Genomic DNA, 10,329 nt, shown 5'->3' with positions numbered 1-10,329 from the left:
CTAATAATAAGCATATTCTAGTGGCCAAAGAACTAGTCCACTCCAGTCCAGCAAAAATATGTCAACTCAATTCTAAGAAGCGTGTGCGTATCCTTGCATCATGAAATTTTATAGCATGCTAATCCTATTTTCTACATGTTTCTTACCCATCTCTCATTTAGAAAATAAGCTTAACAGATAGAAGAATTTCTGCAATGGTATCGTTTATGAGGAAAGATTCTTGCAAGAATTCTCTGTGCTCCAATGTAGATCTAAGTACCTGTTGTATATCACTATATTTTTACATCAGCATGTATTTTGTTAATCGGCGTGAATCCAACCTTTATTTGATCTAAATTTAGTGGTAGCAAAATGTATGATTAAAGGCCACAATGTTGATTTTTGCAAGGAAAACTGCCTGGTAGTTTTGCATCCTCGGCTGCATGAGTGTACTGTCTCATATCAGTGGATTTGAATACGTTGGTTCTGCAGTGGGTTTTTCAGTGTTTTTTTACTGTGTTGTCCTGTCGTATCCCTAGCTCTTACATCATACTCCCTCTGTCCGGATTAAATGTTGCAAAAATGGATAAAACTGGATGTACTGGATGTATCTAGAACTGAAATACGCCTAGACCCATCCATTTATTTCCGGATGGAGGGAATACATGTCAATATGTCATGCCTTTCTATTCTTCAGTATCTATTCCATCTCTGTTGTAGCATGTTTTATAACTGAATCACCATTCTTCTATATAAGGCATGCAAGGGGAAGACGGCTATGTTAGAATCTGAAGGGTTACAAACCAGGTCTTTGCAAAAGATCCAAACGCTAGGAGATAATAAACCAACACCATTTTTCATAGATACTGCTCCAGCATAGAGAAACCCAACTCCCACTGATAATAAGCAGATTCCAGTGGCCAAAGAACTAGTCTGCTCCAGTCCAGCAAAAGAATGTCAACTCCATTCTAAGAAGCGTGTGCGTATCCTCGCATCATCAAATTTTATAGCATTCTGATCATATTTTCTACATGTTTCTTACCCATCTCTCTTTTAGAAAATAAGGTTAAACGATACAAGACTTCCTCCATTGGGATCGTATTTGAGGAAAATATCTTGCGGGAATTCTCTGTGCTCCAATGCTGATGTAAGTACCTGTTGTATCAGCGTGAATCTAACCTTTATTACATCAGCATGTATTTTGTTAATTGGTGTGAATCTAACCTTTATCTGATCTAAAATTAGTTGTAGCAAAATGTTAAAGGCGCCAATGTTGATTTTTGTAAGGAAAACTGCCTGGTAGTTTTGCATACTGAGCTGCATGAATGTACTATCTCATATCACGCACATTACTGAATTGTAGTACTTCTCTGGTTGCCCATTCATTCATTATGTCAATGTTGCTTCGTATTACCTTACCTGGATGATGATAGCTATGCCATATTGTGTTAATTTGGTGTAGGCTAGTTGCCCAAACGTTTGTTGTGTCAATGTTGCTTTCCTATTATCTGACTTGGCCAATGATAGCAATGCTAGTGTGTTAATTTTGTGCAGACTGTTGAAGATAAGAAGACAAACTCTGAAAACAGCAAGGCAACCCCATTGTTTCTTTCCAGTAAATCTAGGTCAGGTAATATGGCAATAACTCATGATTAATCTATTTGGTTCCCGTCCTAATTTATGTTATGATGCAGTGGTCGAGACACTCTCCACTATCAATAATACAAGCCTGCCAAAATCGCCATCTGAATCTGTTTAGTATCCTCTGTCTCGAATGCAATGGAATAAATGTATGTTTTTGAACCAATTAATGGCTGAAGCAATGATGGAAATGGTGGATGAATCAGAGGTGCAGAGTCATGCGACACAATAACTGATCAATGTTTTCAGAGACAGTGTAGCAAAGCAGCAAGAACTTGCCCACATGCTTATGGGTGTCATCTGTGCTGAGGTTGCAGATTGTGACGTTGTAGATGGTTAGGTTCTGCTCATTTATTTGCACTGGCATCAATCTTTGATTGCCCAATGGATGTAATTTACTGTAATATATGCTGGATGTGCAACGTTATTCCCTGTATGCCGTACCTTTGCTTGATCGGTTTTGGTCCTGTGCATAATTGCTCGTTGTAATGGGCTCAAATTATCTAATTTGGCCTAAAGACATGAACGAACTTTAGTGGGCCCAATAAGTTAATGGGCCGTTACTAGGCCGAAAGTTAATGGTCGTCCCTCTTACCTCCCGGGTCATTAACAGGCCGACATCGAAGCGGGCAACAGGTGGCCCCAATTTATTTCACGGGCCGTTAACAGGCCGTTACTAAGTTTGGGCTACATATGGCCCAACTATACAGTAGGCCTTTAGCAGACAGAAAGAGACAGCGGGCTTGTACTGGACCATGAAGAGCATGGGCCGCTAAGAGGCCGAAAGTCAAGTCGTATTGTAAACAGCCCAACTGTGTTGTGGGCCTTTAGCAGGCCGAAAGAGAAAATGGGCTGGTATTGGACCATGAAGGGCTTGGGCCGTTAAAAGGCCAAAACTAAGGTCCGACTACAAATGGCCCAACTCATTTATGGTCCGTAACAGGCCGAAAGGCACACAGGGCCGGGAATTGGCCCAACAATTAAATGGGTCGCTAAAAGGCCAAAACTCAGGTCCGACTACAAATGGCCCAACTGATTTATGGGCCGTCAACAGGCTGAAAGTGACACCGGGCCAGAAATTGGCCCAACACTTAAATGGGCTGCTAAAAGGCCGAAACTCAGGTCCGACTACAAATGGCCCATCATATTTATGGGCCATTAACAGGCTGAAAGACACACCGGGCCGGAAATTAGCCCAACATTTAAATGGGTCGCTAAAAGGCCGAAAGATGTACATCCTGAAAATTGGCCCATCCATTAAATGGGCCGTTAACAGGCCGAAATCTCATCGGGCCAATATTGAGCCCAAATATATAGTGGGCTATTAACGGGCTCGAACTAACGATGGGCTGCAATGGTGTCAAATCTTTAACGGGCCATTGACGGGCCGAATTGGCACATCTCGTATGGGCCGTGGGCTTAAATGGACCTGACACAAGTAGGCCTTATATGGGTCGGCCTGCTAATTTTTACTGCGCCGGCCTTTTTCACCGGAATGGGCCACTGTTGGGCCGTGCCACGTGTCGACCTATCATAGGAGCCTCCTATCCAATGAGTGGATGACATTTGTCCGAACGGTGAGGCAACACGTGTTTCCTGCGGCCAATGATGATTTTACACATGGAAAATACCCATTGGTCCGGGCTATTAACGGGTTATCGGAACCAAAACCGGACCCGATAGCTTAACGGCGCTCCGTTACGGTGGATGCCACGTGTCAGTCACCCTTGACGAAAGCACTTCTGTGACGCGCGATTTATTGTCATGGAAGTGGACACTTCTGTGATGATAATTTTGGTAATGTCATGGAACACTTCTACGACAGCACATGTATGACTATCTTGATTCTGTCATAAAATCGTCATGAATGTACATGCATGAGAAAAAACGCGACCTACTGTGACAAACACGTAACGTCACGGAAGTGTATTTTTTTGTAGTGTAAAGATGTGTACTTCAATGATTTCTTCTCATGATCTGATATCCATGTGTGAGTAGTTCGGTAAGTTATGGGGTGAGACATGAGCCTTGCAGCCCCATGTATTTGGTGAAGGGGTCAATGGAAGTCTTTGACACCACATCTCGTATGTGTGAAATAAAATTGTTTCATGAAGTGTCTCTTGTCTTTTTCGTGACCTTCATCCCTACAGGTACCCAGGATAATGGAGATTCAGCACCGGTGAGGAGCAAGGGGACCGCAAAGTGTTATACGGGTAACATGGATCATATCTGAGGGAGTCCTGGATTAGGGGGTCTCCGGACAGCCGGACTATCTCCATTGGCCGGACTGTTAGACTATGAAGATACAAGATTGAAGATTTCGTCTCATGTCCGGATGGGACTCTACTTGGCGTGGAAGGCAAGCTAGGCAATACGAATATGGATATCTCCTCCTTTGTAACCAACCTTGTGTAACCCTAACCCTCTCCGGTGTCTATATAAACCGAAGGGCTTTAGTCCGTAGGACAACAATCACAACATACAATCATACGATAGGCTAGCTTCTAGGGTTTAGCCTCTCTGATCTCGTGGTAGATCTACTCTTGTACTACCCATATCATCAATATTAATCAAGCAGGACGTAGGGTTTTACCTCCATCAAGAGGGCCTGAACCTGGGTAAAACTTTGTGTCCCCTGCCTCCTGTTACCATCCGGCCTAGACACACAGTTCGAGACCCCCTACCCGAGATCCGCCGGTTTTGACACCGACATTGGTGCTTTCATTGAGAGTTCCTCTGTGTCGTCGTCGTTAGGCTTGATGGCTCCTACTATCATCGATAGCGATGCGGTCTAGGGTGAGACTTTTCGCCCCGGACAGATCTTCGTATTCGGCGGCTTTGCACTGCGGGCTAATTCGCTTGGCCATCTGGAGCAGATTGAAAGCTACGCCCCTGGCCATCAGGTCAGATTTGGAAGTTTGAACTACATGGCCGACATCCGCAGAGACTTGATCTTCGACGAATTCGAGCCACAGCTGGGCATGCCGCACTGTCGCGATGGGTATGACCTAGCTCTGCCGCCGAACAGTACCCCAGAGGCCGCGCCCGCATCAGCTCCGACCCTTAGCTCGGAGCCAACTGCGCCAATCGAGGACGGGTGGTTAGACACCACCTCATGGGCTCCAGTCTCAACGGTGATCGAGCCAAACACCAGCATAATCCTCTGCGCAGCCCGTGACTCCAAGGTGTCGGACTCTTTTTCTGACTCCGAACCATCCGCGTCCCTGCCAATCGAATTCGATTGGGCGCCGGTCAAGGAATTCACCGCCGCGGATATCTTTCAGCACTCGCCCTTTGGTGACATCCTGAATTCACTAAGGTCTTTCTCTTTGTCAAGAGAGCCCTGGCCGGATTATGGCCAACAGGATTGGGATGCGGACGACGAAGAAATTCGACGCCCACTCACCACCCACTTTGTAGCCACTGTCGATGATTTAACCGACATGCTCGACTTCGACAGTATGGACGACGATGTAGGAGACGAAGATGAATCAGCACCTATAGGGCACTGGAAAGCCACCTCGTCATATGACATATAAATGGTGGATACACCCAACGAAGGCAATGGCGACAAGATAGCGGAGGATGACCCCTTCAAGAAGCAACCCAAGCGCCGACGTCAGCGGCGCCGCTCTAAGTCCCGCCAAAGAAAAAGTGGTGATACCGGCACAGGAGATAATAACACTTCGGATAGTGCTGAAGACAACAACAATCCCCTCCAGCAAGATTTAGAGCAGGAGGATGAAGGAGCCAGCTCTCTTGAGAGAGCGGCAGATGGAGGGCAGGAGGATGATCACATGCCCCCCTCCGAAGATGAGGCAAGCCTCGGCGACGATGAATTCGCCATACCAAAGGATCCCGTCGAACATGAGCGCTTCAAGCGCCGGCTTATGGCCACGGCAAATAGCCTGAAGAAAAAGCAGCAGCAGCTTCAAGCTGATCAAGATCTGGTAGCTGACAAATGGACTGAAGTCCTCGTGGTCGAGGAATATAAACTCGAGCGCCCCTCCAAGAGTTACCCAAGGCGCAGGTTACTACCCCGACTGGAGGAAGAAGCGTATGATACGGCTGATCGGGCACCTCGTGGCCGCGATAGAGAGGCATTCCAGCCAAAAGCTCAGCCCCCACCCCAACGCCATTCAAATAAAAAGGCATGGGGAGATACGCCAGACCTGCGAGACATATTGGAGGACAAGGCAAAGCATTCAAGGTCGATCTACGGATCACGAGGGCACACCACTCTGCGAGACGACACACGTCATGCCCGATACAGTAAAAGAAAATCCGGCCGGGCCGAACACAGCGGGCAAGACCCATTTGAGCTGCGTCGCGATATAGCCCAATACAGAGGCACCGCACACCCCTTATGCTTCACAGACGAAGTAATGGAACATCAATTCCCATAAGGTTTCAAACCTGTGAATATTGAATCATACGATGGCACAACAGATCCCGCAGTATGGATTGAGGATTTCCTCCTCCACATCCACATGGCCCGCAGCGATGACTTACGCGCCATCAAATACCTCCCACTAAAGCTCAAAGGACCAGTGCGGCATTGGCTTAACAGCTTGCCAGCGGACTCCATTAGCTGTTGGGAAGATCTGGAAGCCGCATTCCTCGACAACTTTTAGGGCACTTATGTGCGACCACCAGACGCCGATGACTTGAGCCACATAATTCAGCAGCCAGAAGAGTCGGCCAGGCAATTCTGGACCCAGTTCCTTACAAAGAAAAATCAAATTGTCGACTGTCCGGATGCGGAGCCTTAGCAGCTTTCAAGCACAACATCCGAGACGAGTGGCTAGCCCGGCACCTTGGTCAGGAAAAGCCGAAATCTATGGCAGCCCTCACGACGCTCATGACCCGCTTTTGTGCGGGGAGAAGACAGCTGGCTGGCTCGCAGTAATAACATATCAAAGAACCATGGTACCTCAGATACCAAGGACGGCAATAGCAGGTCACGTCACAACAAGCATAAGCGCCGCATTAACAGCAAAAATACTGAAAATACAGCAGTCAATGCCGAATTCAAAGTCTCTCAACCCGGTCAGCGGAAAAAGCCATTCAAACAAAGTACGCCGGGTCCGTCCAGCTTGGACCGTATACTCGATCGCTTGTGTCAAATACACGACACCCCAGACAAGCCAACCAATCACACCAACAGGGATTGTTGGGTGTTCAAGCAGGCCGACAAGTTAATTGCCGAAAACAAGGACAAGGGGCCGCATAGCGATGATGATGAGGAGCCCCGGCAGCCGCACACTGGAGGACAGAAGAGGTTTCCCCCGCAAGTGCGGACGGTGAACATGATATACGCAACCCATATCCCCAAGAGGGAGCGGAAGCGTGCGCTCAGTGACGTATATGCGTTGGAGACAGTCGCCCCAAAGTTCGACCCTTGGTCCTCCTGTCCGATCAACTTTGATCACAGGGACCACCCCACTAGTATCCGTCATGGCGGATTCGCTGCACTGGTCCTAGACCCAATCATCGACGGATTTCACCTCACTCGAGTCCTTATGGACGGCGGCAGCAGCCTGAACCTGCTTTATCAGGACACAGTGTGCAAAATGGGTATAGACCCCTCAAGGATCAAACCGACAAAAACGACCTTTAAGGACGTCATTCCAGGTGTAGAGGCCCACTGCACAGGCTCAATCACACTGGAAGTGGTCTTCGGATCCCCGGATAACTTCCGAAGCGAAGAGTTAATCTTTGATATAGTCCCGTTCCGCAGTGGTTATCACGCGCTGCTCGAGCAAACCGCATTTGCTAGATTCAATGCGGTACCACATTATGCATACCTCAAGCTCAAGATGCCAGGACCTCGCGGAGTTATTACAGTCAATGGAAACACAAAGCGCTCCCTCCAAACAGAGGAGCACACCGCGGCCCTCGCAGCAGAAGGGCAAAGCAGCCTCTCAAGGCAATCAACCAGTTCGGCGTTTCAAAGCCCGGGCACCTTCAAGCGCGCTCGGGGCAATCGGCAAATAGACCGCATGGCGCGATCTGAGCTGGCGTAGCAATACGGCGGCCACCCCAACCCCAGCCCAACGGCGATATTCGTGCCGCACGTACATAATTACGCATTAAAATACCATGGGCATAGTTGGGGAGGGGCACAACTGCGGCACGCCCCAAAACACGGCCCAAAACGCACTAGGGGCTTCTTTTTCTTTTTCTTTCAGGACCTTAATCTCTGGAAACACTGTCCGGCAGCACTATTGCCGAACACATGATGCAGCAACCAAGGAGGCAGACAGCTACGTTATACAACGGAATTCCCAGGTTGATTACAGATTTCATATCATTCCTCAGCTCGCCCATGGAAGGGACATAGTCCTACTCTTTGCTTATCACACTATCTGTATCACTCTGCTTTAACGCAATTTTCCAATAAACAATGCATGACATTACAACTATTATTGCATTCTTGTTATATATATGTAGGATGGCACTATTCTGATCCTAGGATCATAATAGGTATTTGGATCACGATGGCGCCTATATAGAGCGCGAGGAGATCCTCCGAACTATTGCGGCCAGCGCCAAATGACAAAACAGAAGAAAAAAACCGCATCCTCTCCCCACGTCTCCCGCACTCCACCTCACATCCGCCCGCACCCCCCGGATCCCCCGCCGCCGAGCCCCCTCCTTCGATCCCACGCCTCATCCGCACCTTCCCTGGAGCCCGCCGCTGCCGCGCCCCCTCCCCGAAGGCCCCCGCCGCTGCGCCACCTCCCGGATCCACCCGTCGCGGAGCGCCCTCCCCTGAACCCCCACGCGCGCCGCCGGATCCTACGGCCTCCAGCCACCACCAAGCACCGGTGCGCGACCCCGCCGCCTACCTCTGTTACGCCGCCGCGTTCTCCCCGCTGCCACCCTCCCTGGATTTCGCCACCGGTGCTGCCGCCTCCTCCCCCGCGGCCACCGTACCCGCTCCTTGACGCCGCCATCCACCCCAACCAACTCCCCCCAGCCAGATGCGCCGCCGCCAGATTCCCGCATCCCGGACGCCGGAGGCCCGGGATCCGGCTGCCACCATGCGGCACCGCCACCACCTGCCTCCCACCTCGGCCTCCCAGGCTCACTGCGCCTCTACCGGCATCGCCCCCTTCAGTACCGCGTGCCGGAGTCGTCTCATGCACCACTCCCTTCCATCGGCCACCCAGTCGCCCCGCCCTTGCCATCAGCGGAGGAGGCTGCCTCGATTTCTCCAGTGAAACACCCCGAGTACTGCAGCTCTCCTATGCAGCCATCACCGGGTTTGCTTGAACTGCAGTGCACGGGAGAATAGAAACGGTGACGAGGCTCGTGTCAAATCCTCCCCTGACCTCTTCCCACGCTTGCTCCTGCTACACCGACCTGCTCCCTCTTCAACCCCTGAACTGTCCATTTTTTGTGATGCTAGTTCTTTTATTTTAGGTATATGTGAACAAGATCAGTGAGCTAGTAACATGATTGTTTTTTATTTGGGGCTAATTACTAAAAAAATTCAGAAGAATGGATGTTGCAAAAAACAAAATTGGCAGAATATGTGATGAATTATTGTTGTTCCCTATGTATTTATTATTCCAAACTTCCGCGCCTACTTAGCAAAAATGCATATGCCCAAGCTCTAATCTTTTACCACTTAAAAGTTGAGGGAAAACAGAGGAAGTTCAGATATGGAACTGCATGACGTTCAGATATATAAAAACTATTAATTTTGCATTATATTTGGTCTCATCTTGCATGCAGGCAACATTTCTGTTCACGGTCGTTGGCACCACCAGATTCCTGGCTGTCCTTGTAGGCCAGTTCCCTGGGGTACTTCCTTCCTCCCTACCTCTCCCTATGTACAATAATAATCCATTGAGCTTAGTAAACAGCCAAGAAAGAAATCATTTTAATCTCCAAAATAAATGTGTGTCTATTAGGATTGGGGCTTCTGACATAACAAACAGCCAAGAAGCATTTTGTTGGTAGTATTAGCCATCAACAACATGTCTCCATGGTATTTTTCTTCTGACATAACAAATGCCTTTATCGGAGTACTGGTTTTCTTACCCTGACAGTTTTGTTTCTTTCACAAATGTGTAGTGCTAATGTGAATCTGCTTCATGTATTACTATTGGGCTGGATGATTCAGTAATTTCTACTTCGTCTATATGTCAAAGTCAAAGGATGTTGCACTGGAGTTCTGCTATAGCTACATCAGGTTCAACTACGGTTGTATGACGGCCGCCCTGAAGTTCTACTATGGTTGGTAGCCAAGTTCTACTACAGCTATACGTCGGCCGTCGTGAAGTTCTACTACTGCTATGTGACAAGTTCTACTACTGCTATACATCAGTGTACTAAGCAACAATCTCTCTCTGCTTTTACAGTAAAACAAGGCCACACTTTTGTTATGTTTGAATCAGTAGTTTGGAAAGGCAATGGCATTTTTCTCTCTGTCCATGTGTAGGTGTTGAGGCTAGTGTGTAAGCTATAAGTGTTAGTTCCGAATCATTTTTCTCTCTATTTGTGTGCCTGGTTAAATTGCGCTACAATGGCCTTCCTCGTCACTAGTTTTCTTTAAAAAGAGTTGTTCGTTCCTACCTTCTACGACAATGTTGCAATTTTACCATTCTAAAATGAGAGAAGGGAAAAACAGTCAGAGTGTGTAAGCAAAAAAATGTGCAGTGGTGAGAAGGATAAAAAATATGTGTAGTGGTGGTGTGA

General features: G+C 48.1%; 1 long non-coding RNA gene across 1 annotated transcript; it reads left to right on the top strand.

Annotated features, from left to right (window-relative positions):
- Positions 1-8,337: 8,337 nt before the first annotated feature.
- On the top strand, positions 8,338-10,088 carry LOC119364804. Its single transcript, XR_005175161.1, has 3 exons — positions 8,338-9,432; positions 9,543-9,619; positions 9,706-10,088. It is a non-coding gene; the product is annotated as an uncharacterized LOC119364804 (long non-coding RNA).
- The last annotated feature ends 241 nt before the right edge of the window (positions 10,089-10,329 follow it).

Source organism: Triticum dicoccoides, chromosome 1A, assembly GCF_002162155.2.
Source record: "Triticum dicoccoides isolate Atlit2015 ecotype Zavitan chromosome 1A, WEW_v2.0, whole genome shotgun sequence".
Classification (NCBI taxonomy): Eukaryota; Viridiplantae; Streptophyta; class Magnoliopsida; order Poales; family Poaceae; genus Triticum; species Triticum dicoccoides.
The sequence above is the reverse complement of the archived record's forward strand: the minus strand, read 5'-3'. Positions and strand labels throughout refer to the sequence as shown.